Source organism: Orycteropus afer, unplaced genomic scaffold, assembly GCF_000298275.1.
Source record: "Orycteropus afer afer isolate SDZICR_OR568_19922 unplaced genomic scaffold, OryAfe1.0 scaffold00137, whole genome shotgun sequence".
Taxonomy (NCBI): Eukaryota; Metazoa; Chordata; class Mammalia; order Tubulidentata; family Orycteropodidae; genus Orycteropus; species Orycteropus afer.
Window position 1 is genome coordinate 1,611,108 of NW_006921724.1, and position 18,415 is coordinate 1,629,522.

Genomic DNA, 18,415 nt, shown 5'->3' on the forward strand with positions numbered 1-18,415 from the left:
TCAGGGGTCCAGGATTATCTTCTGTGTCTGTGTTAATTGGTTTCCCTTTTCTTTGTTGAAGAGGGTCTGTGCAATCCTTCTGCCTAGTCCACCATCTTGCTGGAACTCCCCCTGGAAACCTTTTATTATTATGTTGCAATTTTATACTAGAAAATTCTTCATATTTTCCAGCTTGTTAGCATACAACTCACCAAGGATTCCTTGTATGCTACAGAAAAGGAGGTGTTCCTTTGGAGACATATTCCTAAGTCTTTCCTGTCTCTCCTACTGGGAGCCAAGCAGCTCTGGTGGTATAATGTGTAAGGGGTTTGGCTGATAACCTAAAGGTCAGCAGTTCAAACCCACCAGCTGCTCCACAGAAGGAAGATGGGGTGATCTACTTCCATAAGGATTTACAGCCTTGGAAACTCAATGGAGGTCACTATGAGTTGGCATAGACTCGGTGGCAGACAGGTTTTTTTCTTTTTTTGTCTATTGGGAGCCAGGTCTGTTCTATGCATCTGTGTCTCCTAGCAGGGCAGGGGTGCAAGATGGCCTTAGTTCTCTAAGAAGGAGAACGAGTGTGGAAAGAACACACTACTTGGGCATGCTGACTCCTTTTTTTTGCTTTGGGCTGTGTACAAAGAAAAATGCTTTTTTGGGGCAAGGGTTTGTTCAGAGGACAGCAATGAGGGAGGTTTCCGATATATTACCTTCTTTAAAGAGAACTTCCAGTTTTTTATTTGAGTATTATTAGATCCTTTAAGGTAATATTCTTTGTAATTGATTTGTTTTCTGTGTAATTTGCTCTGGTTGAGGAGAGTTAAAGGTCTAGTTTTAGCCAGAAAATGAAGACTTCTAAATGTCCATTCTCCAGAAAACATATAGTTTGACAATTGGCACATGCTGGGTTAGATGATTTGATGAATCAGTGACTGAAATTAAATGTTTATTTAAAATATTGTTACACTTTTTGGGGTAATTTTAGAATTGTAATATGTAGCAAAATATAGGAGAAAAAATGAACTGGCAAGTTAAGAGACCTGGAGTCCAGTGCTCTTTCTGTCTGCTGTTTGTTTGGAATGAGTACGAATACAGATCTCTCTCAGTCTTTTGGCTACGTAGCTGTATTCCAAATTCCTTGGCATAGACAAGTGAGCACTTCCAGCATTGTGTCTGTTGGTTATCTCGGTTAGTATTCAGTCAATTTCTGGAGGTTTGTTTTTAACCTGTGCTTTCAGTATCCTGGACTTCTTCCTTCAGTACCGTTGTTTCTTGGTCATATGGTACTTCCTGAAATGGTTGAACGCAGACCCTGTCTTTTTGGTACAGTGACTGTGTATTCTTTCTGCCTCCTTAGATGTTTACTGAGTTGTTCAATATTTTACCCATATGCAGTGCAACATGATGCACTACCGTGGAGTTGGATCAGACTCATAGTGTGACCCCTCCTTGGGTTTCGGAGGCAGTATCACTACGGGAGTAGATTGCCCAACCTTCCTTCCAAGAAGTGGCTGGTGGGTTTGAACTGCCAGCCTTTTGGTTAGCAGTCAAGTACCTTAGGCAGTACACCACCAGTATTGTAACTCAAGGCTCGAGTTTTTCTTCAGTTCTTTCAGCTTGAGAAATGCTGAGCATGTACCTTCCTTTGGTTTTTCTAACTCCAGGTTTTTGAATATTTCATTATACTACTTTATCTTCTCCAGCCACCCTTTGAAATCTTCTGTTTAGCTCTCCTAGGTCATCATTTTGTCCGTTTGCTTTAGCTGCTCTCTGTTTTAGAACAAGTTTTAGTGTCACTTTGGACATCCATTTGGTTGTCTTTTTAATAACTGTTTAGGTTCTTTAGTGCCACTCTAACAAAAGTACCACAGGTGGATGGCTTCTGTTAACAGAGATTTATTCTCTTACAGTCCCAAGATTATCAAGCAACATGGCAGGTCACTAGTTCAAGTCCAGAAACAATCCCAAGATTGGCAAGTGACATGGCAGGCTACTGAATGAAGATTTGCCTAAACACAGTATCCAAATATGCCAAAAAGCTCAGAGGACTTTCTTAAGGCTTCTTAAATACTGGAAGCAGACCAGATCCCTAAGGCAGCTGCTCAGAGAGTAGATTCCACCATGAAGTTGATTACCAGTCTCATCATGGGGAATAACTGTATCCAGCTGCCCAACCAATCAAACCCGGTCCCAAAAGCCAAGGTAACTAACTGCCATGATGATCTTTAGCTTGATTCACGTATAATGTCCTTGATGTCATCCCACAGCTCATTTGGTCTTTAGTCACTGAAGTTTCATGTGTCAAATCTGTTCTTGAGATGGCCTCTAAAATCAGGTGGAATGTAATTAAGGGTGTTTTTTGGTTTTCATAGACTTGTTTTAATTTTCTTCAGCTTCACCTTGAACTTGCATTTGCATTATGAACTTGCAGTTGCTGGTCTGTTACAGAGTCAGTCCTTGGCCTTGTTCTGACTGATGAGATTGAGCTTTTCCATCACCTCTTTCTAAAGAAAGATGATCCAACAGAATGTGAAGATTATAGAACAGTAGCATTAATATAGGCAGTAAAATTTTGCTGGAAATAATTAAAAAATGGTTGTATCAGTACATCGATGGGGAACTGCCAGAAACTAAAGCTCGGTTCAGAGGAGGACATAGAATGAGGTATATCATTAAAGATGTCAGGTGGATGTTGGCTGAAAGCAGAGAGTACCACAAAGACCTGTGTTTTATTGACTACAAAGGTATTCTAGCTTGTGGATCATAACAAATTATGGATAACATTGTGAAAAGAATGGGAATTTGAGAACATGTATTGTGCTCATGAGGAATCTGTTCATAGACCAAGAGGTAGTTGTTTGAACAGAACAAGGGGTTACTGTTGTTGTTGTTGTTATGTGCCGTCGAGTTGGCCCCGACTCATAGTGACCCCTCCTTGGGTTTCCGAGGCAGTATCACTACAGAAGTAGGATTGCCCAACCTTCCTGCATGTTTTTAAATCAGGAAAGGTGTGCATCCTAGATCCTTTCACCATACTTACTCAAAGTGTATGCTGAGCAAATAATTTTAGAAGCCGGTCTATATGAAGAAGGCATCAGGATTGGAGGCAGACTTCCTTAATAGCCTGTGATGTGTAGATGACATAACCTTGGTTGTTAAAAGCAAAGAGGACTTGAAACACTTATTGATGAAGAACAAAGACTATAGCCTTCAGTATCGATTATACCTCAACATAAAGAAAGCAGAAATCCTCACAATTGGACCAGTAAGCAACATCATGATAAATGGAGAAAAGATTGACATTGTCAAGAATCTCATTTATTTGGATCTACAGTCAATGCTCAAGGAAGGAGCAGTCGAGAAATTAAATGACAGATTACATTGAGGAAGTCTGCTGTAAAAGATCTCTTTAAAGTGTTAAAGAACAAATATACCACTTTGAAGACATAAGGTGCACCTCACCCAAATGGTATTTTCAATCACCACATGCATGCCAAAGCTGAGCAATGAATAAAGAGGATCTGAGAAGAATTGATGAATTTGAATTACAGTGTTGGTGAAGAATATTGAATATACTGTGGATTGTTTGAAGAACAAACAGTTCTGCCGTAGGTGAAGTAAAGCTGGAATGTTCCTTAGAATTGAAGATGGATGGGCAAGACACTCTTGTAGTTTGGTTATGTTGTTAGGAAGAATCAGTCCCTGAGTGGGTATCATGCTTGGTAAAGTAGAGGGTTAGTGAAAAAGAGGAAGACCCTCAACAGGGATGGATTGACATAGTGGCTACGACAATGGGTTCAAGCATAGCAACAATTGTGAGGATGGCACCAGACCAGGCAGTGTTTTGTTGTGTTGTACGTAGAGTTTGTGTGAGTCGACAACAGCAGCAACATGTTTCTTCGTGCGTCTGTCTGTCTGTGGTAAACATATGTAACTAAACAATTGGTAATTCATTTTTTATGCTTATAGTGAATTGACATTAATTACACTCATCATGTTGTGCAACCATCACCGTTATCGTTGTACAGATTATTTTACCATCATTACAGAAACTCAGTGACTCTCTTTCTCTCTCCTTTTTACCCCTGGTAACCACCAGCCACTCCTCGGAAGGAAGGTTGGGCAGTCCTACTTCCGTAGTGATACTGCCTCGGAAACCCAAGGAGGGGTCGCTATGAGTCGGGGCCGACTCGACGGCACATAACAACAACAACAACTACTAATTAGCTTTGGTCTCTCTACATTTGCCTATTTTGTATAAGTCCCAGCTATTATATTTTTAATCTATCTGTACTTAGTATCCTTGGTTATAAACTTGAGGGATTTGTTAGATGATTTTTAAGGACCCCTTCAAGATGCAAAATTCTGTTATCAAATACTGTGCATATGTTGGAAATGTTCTCACCTGATGCAGTTATAAGGAGGAATTAGTTTCAGTCATCATATGAACCAGTAGTAGATCAGGATAAACAGTTAAGCTGCTGTAACAGACAACCTGCAATCAGATGGCTTTGTCAACATAAAATAGTCTTGGTGTGAGTGGCCAGGATGGTAGAGTGACTTTTACTTGATCATTCGGTGGGTGCGGTGCAGTGAATTACTTGGTATGGCTTTTCTAGCCATGGTCTGTGTGACTCCCCACCAGATGACCAGATGGGTAGAACTATTCAAATACGTGGTACTTAATGGCCTAGCAAGGGAGTTGAATAGTTTGTCAGTAATGTAAATAAGGTACATTGTATTCTTGTAGGGGTGGGACCATGGAAATAAGGTGTATGTCACTCTAATGTGGGGATTGGTCAGTTTTGTCATTTTGCTAGGCTTAAAATGAGCCCTCCCAGTGGTGGAAAAGGGGGAAACTTGATACCAGAGAAGACAGAAGAGGCTAGTGCAGAGCATGTCCTTGTACCCTAGATCCCTGTGCTGAGCCGATGGAAATTAAGATGGCAAGAGAGATGGTGACAGCAGAGGCAGCAGAATTGAGAGACTGGCACAAGACCGAGTGGTGGGCTTGCTGGCCCACATGAAGTGGGAAAGCTGAGTGGCTTTGGGCAGGAGTCTTAGTTGCTAGTTTAATGGGGTACACTTAAATGGACCTATCAGCAGAGCTAAAAGAGTTGTGTAACGCTTGCTCAAGCAGGGCAGAGGCCAGGCCAAGAGGCGAGGGGCCAAAGAGGTGTGTCTGAGGGCATGGCTGAGGGGAGGCCACCCTGATGCAAGTACTTGAACTGGAATTGTAACCCGTGCTTCCTCAGTAAACCCCATAATCCTGAGTATTGTCTGTGAGTTCTCTGGCAGCTGCAACAAATTATCTAACCCAGGAGAAAAGTAGAGTGCTGTGGGAGGGATGGTTGGTTTCAGAATTGGTAAAAGAAAAAAAAAAAAAGGTTGGAGGATAAGTAGCATGTCTGACTTCTGCCTGGAAGGAATAAGCTGATGGTGATTGTGTTTCGCCCTCATGAAGCTAGAGGAGGTCAGAGGAGGGTGCTGCCCCTGTGGCCTTTTTGCATTCAAATAAACAGATTATTTTCATCTTGTTGCTCCACCTAACTCTTGAGCCCATCATCATCTCTGTGTTCCTTGCACTAGCTCACAGGAAGGTAAAGAGACAGAGGATGATGCTCGCTCAGTGTCTTAAGGCTGATGAGAGGCACATGACATTTTGTCCATGAGAACTTAGTCATGTGGCCATACCCAGCTGTGAGGAAGGCTGGGAAGTATAATCTAGCTGGATAGGCATGTGCTTGACTACAATTCTTTTACTGTGTAAGATGGGGAGATGACTAGCTGTCTCTGTTGTAAGTAGTATATTTGAAGCTATTTAATTTTCTTAGTATACCTTTTGGGGGAAATGGTTTGCTTAACATTTTTGTTTACCAAAAGTTGTATAATTAATACAAACAGTCAATTATTTTGGTAAGGGGTTAAAATGCATTATATCAAAAGACAAGTTTTGAAGTTATTTAAAGACATTAATTAAGCAGCTCCAACTGATTATATCTTTGTTTCCTCAAAGTATAAGCCAGATGAGTCATTTTATCTTTGCTTTACTCTATGTCCTTAGGAACACTTAGGGGCACATTCAGTTACAAGTGATGTCTCTGTTCTCCAGAATTATAGTAAAGCCCATAGTTTACTTTGTTAAACTAGTCCAATAAGAGGAAGCTCCTCCTTATAGGTCATCAGTCCTATTGGACTCTGAATTCTTATGATAGGCTTCCAAATTTGGCCATGTGTCAAAATTTCCTGGAGCTCTGCTTCAAAATCTAGGTTCAGACTCTGTCTTTTGGAGATTTTGATGATTATGCCTCTGAATCTGAATTTTTAACAAGTTCCTCAGGGTGATTCTGGTGCAGCTGCCTGTGGTATGGGAACCACTGGTTAGGTAGTCTACTCCTCAGTTGCCTCACATGTGAAAATGCATAATTATTTCTTTCTGGCTGTATAATTTACAGGGTTCAGAGAACACGAAATGAGGCATATTTGAAATTGTTTTATAAACTAAAAAGTACGATAAAAGATTTTAGGTGGCATCGTAAGTCAAGTCTGTGCCAGCTATTATGCTAATTTTCACAACAGCCCTAAAAAGTAGGTGCTGTTATTCCCATTTAGAAATGAGCTGGGAAATAACTATAAGGTAAAATTCTAGGCTTCTTGATCTAGCATAATTGAACAGGGGTTCATAAAAAGTTTTGTCTGCCCAGCAGATATGAAGAGATCCATATTTGTACCCATTCCAAACAAAGGTGATTCCACAGAATGTGGAAATTATTGAACAGTATCACTGATATCACACACTAATAAAAATCTTACTGAAGATAATTCAGAAATAGTCCCAGCAGTATATTGACAGAGAACTTCCAGAAATGCAAGCTGGATTCAGAAGGGGATGTGTAGTGAGGGATATCATAGCTGGATCTTGGCTCAAAACAAAGAATACCAAGAAAATATTTACTTGTGTTTTATTGACTATGCAAAGGCATTTGATTATATGGATCATAACAAATTGTGAATAACATTGAGAAGAATGGGAATTCCAGAACACTTAATTGTGCTCATGAGGAACCTATACATAGACCAGGAGGCTGTCCTTTGAACAGAATAAGGGGGTACTGCATGGTTTAAAATCAGGAAGGACTGTGTCAGGGTTGTATCCTTTCACCATGCTTAGTCAGTCTATATGCTGAGCACATAATTCAAGAAGCTTGACTATATGAAGAAGGACATGGCATCAGGATTGGAGGAAGACTCATTAACAACCTGCAATATGCAGATGACACAACTTTGCTTGCTGAAAGTGAGGATGACTTGGAGCACACATTGATGAAGATTAAAGACTGTAGTCTGCAGTATGGATTATATACCTCAGTATAAAGAAAAAAAATCCTTACAGCTGGACCAATAAGCAGCATCATGATAAAAATGGAAAAGATTGAAGTTGTCAAAGACTTCATATTACTTGGTTCTATGATGGAAGCAGCAGTCAAGATATCAAAAGATGTATTGCGTTGGACAAATCTGCTGCAAAGGACCTCTTTCAAGTGCTGAAAAGCAAAGGTAACTCCTTGAAGACTAAGATGTGCCTAACCCACGCCGTGGTATTTTCATTAGCTTCATATGCTGTGAGAGCTGGATAATGAATAAGGAAGACTGAAGAATAGTCAATGCTTTTGAGTTGTGGTGTTGGCGAAGAATGCTGAAAGTACCATGGACTGTTAAAAGAACTAACAAATCTGTCCTGAAGAAGTGCAACCAGAATGAATGTTCCTTGGGAATGAGAATGGCCAGACTTCATCTCACCTACTTTGGTCATGTTGTTAGAAGGGGCCATTCTCTGGAGAAGGATGTCATGCTAGATAAAGTAGAGGGTCGATGAAAAAGGGGAAGGCCCTCAACAAGATGGATTGACATGGTGGCTGCAGCGATGGGCTCAGGTATAGTAGGGATCATGAGGTTTGCACAGGACCGTGTGGTATTTCATTCTGTTGTGCATAAGGTTGCTATGAGTTGGAGACGACTCGACAGCACATAACAACAACAACAACAGCAGAAGCCCACATAACTACCAATAGCAGAACCAAGTAATTTACAGATAGTTTTTTCTTTAGTGTATAAGATAATACCAGGTTCAACTTGATGATCTTAGTTAAACACATTCAGTGTAATAAGAGAGACTGCCTTTCTAAGAGCCCTGGTGGCATAGTGGTTATGTGCTTGGCAGCTAACAGATAGATTGGCAGTTTGATCTCTCTGCAGGAGAAAGATGTGACAGTGTGCTCCCATAAAGATTATAGCCTTGGACAACCCTGTGGGGCAGTTCTCCTCTGTCCGACAGAGTCACTTTGAGTTGGAATTGAGGTGTGACACCAAATGAGTAAGGAGGTCACACTCTAGGAGAGGCAATTTATAAACAAATGCTAGCGATTTTTAAGAATTATTTTATTGTTAAAAATGAATTCTGTGATTATAACAAGGCAAGTTCTGATTATGATGTACAAGTTCAGAGGAAGGCAGAGGTCATGTGGTGATCATTTTGTGAAAAGCACAGCTTGAGTCAGGGGGAAACATTTTTCTTCTTGTAACCACAAAGGGAATAGCCTCTGTCTGGTCCTGAGAGGACTCTTCACTCTCCCTTGGTACAGTTGCCAGGATCTTGTAGACAAGTGAAATGAGAGAAACTTGCATGGGTTTATGATACTTCCCCTTCCTTGAAGTAAAGGGAAGCAGAACTGAAATTGAGACTACAAACCATGTGCTATGTACTTTATGTATATAAACCAAACCAAACCCACTGACATCGAGTTGATTCAGACTCATAGCGCCCCCCCATTGGGTTTCTGAGGTGGTAAATCTTTACGGAAGTAGATTGCCCAGTCTTGCTTCCGTAGAGTAGCTGGTGGGTTTGAACTGCCAACCTTTTGGTTAGCATTTAGATGCCTTAGGTGTAATTGATCACAATAGCCCTGTGAGTTGTGAGAGACTATGAGAGACAGTATCTTGTAGTGGGAAGTGTATGGGATTTTTAAATCTTAGAAATGGTTGGTAATGGTCTGGCTAAATCTGGCTTGTTTATAGATGTTCTAATTTATTTTACCTAGTGAAACAGCTCTATAAGACACACCAGACTTTTCCTTCATTTTTAGCATATTAAATTTGGCTTGCTTATTCATTAAGGCCAACCCATAGTGATGTTGTGGATAGAGATCTGTGGGTTTGTTATCAAACTGCAGGGTATGGGAAGTGAAGGAGTAGTATGGAAGACATATAGCGTTTGGTAGTGGGGAATCTATAGAGAAAATATAAAGATTACTTTATTTGACAAATACTGTAACAAATAAATATCAGGGAGAAAGTAGTAAAAGAAGACTTAACGGTTTGTGCCCTCATGTCGTTGACAGTCTAGGTTTTGCATTTTAACATTTGCTGTTAGTGATTGAATGTGTGAGAAGCAGTACTGTTCAAGGCTGAGGAGGCCAGTAGTGGGTTTCACTGAGCATAAGTGATGGAGATTTTTTCTTATTATGTCTTTTAGTGGTTGTATCTTTTTAAAGCTTAAAGAACTTACCCAAAAGCAGAAGATTGTAAGTCATTCCAAATAAGATATTGACATAAATTAAGCACACTTTCCCACATCATCCAAGAATACAAATACAGATTAGAGCACTTTTCATAGATGGCGCTTGTAGAATATTTTGAGAAGATTTGAAAACGTGTTTATTTCTTCTTTGTGTTACTTTCCTGTGACTGCTGTAACATATTCCACAAACTTAGTGGGTACCTATCTCTAAATAATGGAGGTTAGTATTCTCTTAAGACTGGCTGCTGATGGTAATTTTTATTAAGCATTTATTAAAAAAGTCCAAGTTTAGAGAAATGATAGATAAATCATTAGAATTTTTTTTAGCATTGTAGGAATTTTATTGACTATGTTAGAAGGTTGCTGGAGAGTAATGAAAAGTATATTACGATTGTACCTTTTCTTGAAGCTTTGCTGTTTATATCAAATATGAAAATATGTTATAGTTAGACTGCATTTTTCTTATTATGTTATACTTTAATTTTGGCTTTCTCCTGGTGCAGTTCTGCTGGAGAATATTTTATTTTATTTTTTTTAAAGTTTGAAAATGTCTTTATTTCACCCAGGTATTTGAAGGATATTTTTAGTGGCTATAGAATTCTGGATTGATAGTTCTTGTCATTCAGCATTTGAAAAATGTTCCACTGTCTTTTGTCCTCCATTGTTCCTGGTGAGGTGTCTGTAGAAATTACTATCTTTGTTTCTATGTATATATTGTGTCTTTTTTCTCCCTCTGGCTACTTTCAAGATAATCTGTTTATCTTTGGTTTTAAACTGTTTGGTTGTGATGTACCTGGACGGGTTTAAAATTTGGGTGGGTTTAACATACAATTTCTTCAAATATTTTCATGGCTCCTTTTCTTACACTCTTCTTCTGTGATTTTGTTTACATGTATATTACAGCATTTGGTTTTGTCCTGGTCTCTGAAGGTTGCTTCATTTTTAAAAAAACCCTTTCTGTCTTCTTTAAGTTGGGTAATTTTTATTGATCTGTCTTCAAGTTTACTGATTTTCTGCCATCTTCAATGTGTTGTTACCAGTAAAATTTTCATTTTAGTTATTGGAGTTTTTAGTTTTAGAATTTCTTTTCTATTTTGTAGTTGCCATTTTTCTGCTGAACTGCTGAATCTATTCACACGTTACAGACCATACAATCCTTTAAGTTTGGAACACATTTTCTTGGAATTTATGTAATGATTAATTCAGAGTCTTTGTTTGCTAAATCCAGCATCTAGTTCAACCTGGTCCAGAGTAGAATGTGGTCCTTTGTCTTCAAAGGGGAAGGGGAATGTTTCAGGTGGTATTAATGAGATCCCACCACCTTGGCTGGGGTGAAACTCACAAATCCCCAAGGCCTGCTCATTCTCTGTGATTTCTGTTTTGTTTCTAACCTCTTAATACTTTTTACTAAGTTTCAAGTGGTCTCACCTTGCCAATATGTACTCTAGTCCTCAACCAAGGACTCGGGGGTCCTATACACAGACTTCTGGGGAATCCTTTCTGTATAGCTTTCTCTCCTCATCAGTTCTCCTGTCTCCTGCCCCTACCTTCTCCCTCTTCCCTCCACCCCAAAGTGAATCTTTACCTCCATGTTTCAGTGGGATCACTATGCTTAGTTTGGACTCCAGCTCCCTCTACCATATTGAGAAATTGTCCCCAGAGAACCAGGACTAACCTTACCCCTTCTCTCACGAATCCAGTTCTTGTTTTGTCATTTGTCTATTGCCAGAAGATAGTTACCTAAAATATTTTGTATTTACTGAGAGAGGCAATCAATTCTAGTTACTTTCTTTACCAGAAGCAGGAATTTAAGGATTACTATTCAATATGTGTTACAGTTCCTTTGTAGATGCTCAGAGGAATAAAAAGATTAATACAATCAGGTCTCTGTAGTCAGTGGAACTTTGAGTCAGTTTGGGCTCTGCAGGTGAGTGGAAGTGGGATGGATGGTAAAGTAGAATGTATAGGTTCAAAATGGTTAAGTAAAAAGAAGTATCCAGCATCAAGAGTCATACTTTAAAGGTATGTGCATGTTCAGAGAGTGCAGAATCGGAGGGCAAAAAAACAGGTTCATTGGAAGGGATGATTTCTTTTAAATTTTAGCTTTTCCTCTGATTTTAAAAGTAGTTTCATTCAGGAGATGGACAGATTTTTAAATCATGTTTTAGTGATGCGGAACTTTGGGTGAAGGTTAGGACAGATAGATGGGCTCTAGAGTGATTGACCCTGCTTACTACCTAATGTTGGAAGCATAGCCAAGGTGGCTCTGTAGGAATGTGTAGTGAGTGACTGGAGGCTCCCATTGTGAAGCGACTGTCTTGTTACTGGATGCCTTTTTTCTTTTATTCATTCCCTTTTTGCTCTCCTGTATCATTTTCAGTTATTCTTGTTCTAGTCCTTTCTTGAGCTACAGGAAACAAGTTTGTTTATTCCATCTTTGTGAGACTTGATTAATCATTTTAACACATCCATTAATTATTCCCTTTGTCTTTTATTGTCTTGGCTGAATAGCTTCAGTATTTCTAGATCCCCATCTCAGAAGTTTTGAACTTGGTGACTCTCTTTACATGGACTTAGAAATGAAACGAATTGTGAGCTTTAAGAATCTTTACAGATACAAACTATAAATTCAGGTCTCTCCATCACATTCTTAGAAAGGTTATTTTTGATAACCTCTTCCTCAAATCAAGGAGCTCTGGTGGTGCAGTGCCTAAGGCATTGACTGCTAACAAGAAGGTTGGCGATTTAAACCCATCAGCCAGTCTGCTGAAGGAAAGTGGGGCAATCTACTTTTGTAAAGATTTACTGCCTCAGAAACCCAGTAAGGGTCACTGTGAGTTGGAATTGACTTGATGACATTGAGTTTCCTTCAAATCTAGATTGGTTCCTCTCATGATATTCTTGCTCAGCAATCTGTACTTTGTAATCCTTAGCAGGTTTGTAGTCATATATTAGGATGTTTTTGTCTGTCTTTCATGTCAAACTGTGTGTTCCATGCGGGCAGGTAGAGTGGTAGTATGTTTTACCCTTATGTCTTTAGTGTCAGTGCATAATTGCAGAAGAAATAAATGATGATTTGAAACTCTATTCAGATCATTACATGATCTGATTTTTAGAATATTGTGCATAAGCAGGTATTTAAAATTATTTTTTAGTTGAATGAATAGGCATAAATATGTTATCATTGTTAAAAGTTATGAAGTGTATACAGAAGAATATAAGGTTGCGCCTCTTTCAACTTTCTCCACATTCCTACCCAACTGCCTGCTTAGTCCCATTGCTCTGACCAAGGATATTGCTGGGAATGGTTTACTGATAATCTTTCTGGATATAATTATGTATATTTTCATTTTCATACAAGTATAGTCATGTTCTTGTTATACATACATTTAGTGTATTAATTTATATATACTCATGTAGAGTATAAATTGCTCACCTAAAATAGCAATTGAATATTATTTTGCTATTATGATTAGTTTGATAATCAAACTTTTTCAATATTTATTTTACTTTTAGATAATAAGTAAGACACATAACCTCTCTAGACCTCAGTTTCCACATCTGTTGAAAGATAGATTTGAATTAAATGAAATTGAAGACCCTTTAGCTCTAGATCTGATAAAAATTCAGTGTCATTGTATAATTTGTATTAGAGATCATGAAGAATGTGCTACTCTTTATAGTATGATAATACGTGAAGGTAAAAAACCAAATGATCTGTCTATATTTTGGACTTTGGGACTAGGAAGTTTGAGCTTTATTGATCCAGCAAAACTAGCTGGTGACATCCTGAAAGGATATTTCACCCCAACTCCCTACATTTTCACATCACAGCTGTGCATTTATTAACAGAGTGAATGCTTCTTTAAAAATTTTATAGAAATCAAAGCTTATGTAGGTAAGTCTTCCAGAAGAAAAAAAACAAAAACAAAACCAAACTGTTGTTGAGTCACATCTGACTCATAGCAAACACTCCTTGGGTTTCTGAGGCAATATTGTTACGGAAGTAGATTGCCCAACCTTCCCTCTGAGGAGTGGCTGGTGGGGATTGAATCTCCAGCCTTCTGGTTAGCAGTCAAATGCCTTAGGCACCATGCCACCAGAGCTTCCCAAATCTTTATTAGTGACTTTTTTTAAAAAAGCTATTTCATGGAAAATAGTTTCTCAAGATACTTGAACACCTCCTTTCTCTCTAAAAATATAAACAAACAAACTCATACTAGCCCAAGCTTTATCTTGTTATGTCTAGAGTTGATAATTGTGTAAAATATATTTTAGTTCATAAAAAATTTATGCTCTGTAGCAAAAATACTTGATTTTGTGCTGTTTGCATTAAATTGAGTTATAGAGTTAATCCATAGCATATTCATTTGCTTCACCATTAGTTTCCTGCAGGTACCACTTAACTGCACTTACCATCTCATATTAAATATGTAAAATTTTTAACCCACTTATTTGTTTCGCCAGAGCAATTATAAGTAGATATTTCTCAAGACAAGTTGGTTTGATTATTATAATTTTCTTTCTCTTTCAATTTTTGAGAATTGTCTGTAGTTGAAGAAGCTGGTTCTTCTGTAGGGTGAGATGAACAGGCTTTTCTCGCTTTCAGGCACGAGGTGCAGTCATGCATACAGGCCCATATGGTGCAAGACAGTTAGGTTAATGTCATGGTCGTGGTATAAATAATGCTATGGCAGAGTTTAGGAGGGAGACATGTTTTTAAGGGATACTCATGGGAGGCTTCCTGTGGGAGAATGCATTGGCGTTGGGCTTTGGGCACACTTGACAGACATTGATAAATGAATAAGGTTTATGGATTCATCTTAGCAAAAAAGTATCCATTGTGTCTGGAATAAGATATAGTAGGAGATAAGACTAAAAAGGTGGAGGTAATAATAATAATGTATATACTGTAATAATAATATAAAGTGTATCGAGCATTTAGCTGTGAAATGTTCTACACTGCTTTACATGTACTATCTCATTGATAATACAGTGACCTGACGGGATTACCCTTATTTTGTAGGTGAGGAAGCTTTGTCTCAGAGAGATAAAGAACTTTAAATGATGCCACCCAATAACAAGGCAGAGCCAGGAGTTAAACCAAGACCAGCTGGCTTGAGACTGATTGTTTAGGGCCTTGAATGCCAGGTTAAGCAATGCAAAACCTTTTTTTTTGATCTTTGGGATGATGACATCTAGCAGTATATTAACTGATTTTGAGAAACAAATATTCCTAATTTAGTATGTTTATTATGACAAGCTTTATTACGTGTATTGGGGTTTGAAGACTTAGGTATACTTAAGAGGTTGTTCTTACAGTTGAGGCTCTTAGCTAGATATTGTGATGATGTGACTTTTATGTTAAGATGGAAGCTGAATTTCTTGGACCATTTTCACCTGATTTTATTAGCCAAAGACATTCATTATTAACAATATATATATATTCTAGATTTTTTTTCTATACATATATTTTACTTTCCTGAGACTACTTTGGGGAAGGCTTTGAATTCTTTTTACTATTCATATGCGCTGTAGTTATCGTAAGAAGAACTTAAATGATTATACAGTATTTTATGAAAGTGTACCATAATTTATATCACTTTTTCTTCAGTGTTGAATGTTTTTATTGTTCTAACTTCTTCTTATTTTTAATGGTAAACTTTTGTATGTAAATTTTGCCTAAGGCACTTGACTGCTAACCAGAATGCTGGCAATACAAACCCACCAGCCACTCCTTGGAAGGAAGATGGGGCAATCTACTTCTGTAGTGATACTGCCTTGGAAACCCAAGGAGGAGGGGTCGCTTTGAGTTGAGTCCGACTCGACGGCATGTAACAACAACAACAACAACAACCGTTTCAATGAAGGGGATACCTGAAAGTAGAAATTTGGTTATGAGGCAGAATAGACTACCGCTGGAATGAGAATCAGTTAACTGTGTGTGCTACAATTAACAGACTTAAATACAACAAAGAAGATTGTTGAACAGTATTTACTGTTGTCAAGGCTCCTGTTTAAATGTACTGCGTACAGATTTGAATATCATAAATTGAGAAGGCAAGATTTGAGCAAGTAAAACTTAATGGAGACTGGGTAATAAGATTTGGGAAGAAAGATTAAGAGACTTGATGTTTAGTTGGAGAAGAATTTGGGGAATGATAAGTCTTTGTGCATATGCAGAGTGTTTTTGGAGGCTGTATGTCTTTAGAGTGCAGAAAAAAACAGCATGAGCTTAAGTTGTTAGAGGGATTTAAGCTACAGTTAGTAGCTAAGGATTAAAAGTTACTAGCATTGTTTTTCTTTTTTTCTAATGCATTTTATTGAAATATAATTTATGTACAGTGAAATACACAAAACTACTCGACGGCAAACAACAAAAACAACAACAACAACGTGACATGGGTCAGTGCGTTTTTTTTTTTGCAGTGTTCCCTCTCCTCCCTTCCCACTCCTGGCAACCAACAAAGAATGTTTCCCTCCATATGTAAACCTTGTAAATCTTTCCTTGACCCTCCACAACAACAAACTAATACTATATTTGTCCTTCTGTGATTGACTTATTTCATTCAGCATAATGTCCTCCAAGTTCATCCATGTTATGTGGTGTTTTGCAGACTCTACATTATTCTTTAGTGCTGCATAGCATTCCATTGGGTGTATATACTGTAGTTTGATCATCCACTCTTCTGTTGATGGACAAGTAGGTGGTTTCCATCTTTTTGCTATTGTAAATAGTGCTGCAATGAACATGGGTGTGTGTATATGTGTTCCTGTCCTGGTTCTCACCTCTCTAGAATATATACCTAATTTTGGGATGGCTGGGTCAAATGGTATCTCCAATTCCAGCTTTCTAAGAAATCACCATATTGCTTTCCACAGTGGTTGTATCACTTCACAGTCCCACCAACAGTGTATGATAGTCCCAATCTCTCCACATCCCCGCCAACGTGTGTTATTTTCTGTCTTGTTGAATCTTGCCATCAGTGCTAGGGTGAAATGGTATCTCGTTGTTCTGATTTGCATCTCTCTGACAGCCAATGATTGTGAGCATCTTTTCATGTATTAACTAGCCTCCTGAATATCCTCCTTGGTGAAGTGTCTATTCATTTCTTCTGCCCGTTTTTGAATTGCTTGTTAATCCCTTTGCTGTTGAGGTGTTGGAATTTGGTTCCGCATTTCTCTCCTGCTCTATCTGAGCCCTCCTATTGTGATCTGTTGCAGAGTGGTCAGCAGTGGTAGCTGGTCACCATGTAGTTGTTTTGGTCTCAGTTGTGGAGGATGGGGCTTATGTGCTCCATTTTGGACTGGTAAATGTGTGTGAGGTTTTAGTAGAGAACAGAGTTATAAATTACTAGTGTAAAGTTTTGAACATGTTTCTTTCTGAGAGAAAGAGAATGCGTGAAAAAAACAGATATGAGTGGAGGGACCAGAGAGTAGGATTGAAGCTAGTATCTGAGATTAGAGCTAGAAGAGGGATTGATGGGCAAGGGAAAATACATAGAATAGTTAAAGAATAATTGTACCTGCAAATGTAAGACCACATTTAAAGAATTTCTAAGGCAGTATCATTTCTCTGTTAAAGTTTCATGAAAATAAAGCAAGGAAAATAAGACTAAACTCATTTCAGTACTCTTGTAATAGGCTTGTTGGAGGAAAGTTTAAGTTGCTAACATTAGTATATGTTTTGGTTATCGGCTTTGGTATTTTTCTGTATTTCTGAAATGCAAGGATAATTAAAACAGTAGTTTGTAAAATTATATGTAGTTACATATAAAAGTACCTCTAACCAATTGAATATACATATGCATCCACATGTGTAAATTAATTATATAAAATGTATATTTTATATATATATATATACACACACACAATTATATGTGGATGTGTATATATATTATACTTTAGACCATTCTATTTAGAAAAATTGGTGCTGTTGGAGAGGTAGGAACACAGTGGTTTTCCTGATTATTGGGATTCGAAATGGAATGCATTCTTAAAAATTAGTTAGGAGGAGGGCTTTGCAGCTACTGATTTAACATAATTATTCTAAGCTAAATTCCTTCTTTATGATAAATACTGCTTTGTTTAGAGAATTTAGATTACCCTGGTGGTTGGGATCAGGAAGGAAAACACAGCAATACATAGCACTAAGCACTGAATCTCAAGCTTATTTGATTTGCAGAGCCTCTGGAGGTCACCAGGCCACTGTTTTTTACTTTCTCTTATAATCTAGAATAGATATGAATAATAGAAAGTTTGAGCGCATTATGTGTTTTGTTGCGGTGTTAGGTGCTCTGCAGTTGGCCCCAACTCATAGTGACCCTATGTACAACAGAATGAAAACACTGCTCAGTCTACAAGTATGTGTAGGTGATATAAAATCACTTCTATGAGTAAGGGCATCAACAAAAGACAATTGAAATAATCTTGATGGCCTTTGGTTGCTCTTAATTCTCATTTGCAGATGGTTAGAAACATGCTTCAAAGTTCAAAATCCATGGTGGTGAGAAGCTGGAAATGAGATATCCTGCAATTGGCATTTACTTAAAATAAACTTACATCTCTACATTGAAATACTATACAGCTATTAAAAATGGTGATGTAAAAATAGAAACGAAACAAAAAGCAGAACTTCCACCATAAAATATATGGATGGTGGAATTTCTTTTTGCATTTTAGTTCTTTATACTTACTTTTTCTTTTCCTAATAATGATCTTTCCCAAAAGGGAAGAACACGCTCAGCATTTCTCAAGCTGAAAGAATTGAAGAAAAAATTTAAGCCTCGAGTTGCAATATTGAGAGATTCTATGGGCAAAATATTGAATGATGCAGGAAACATCAAGAGAAGATGG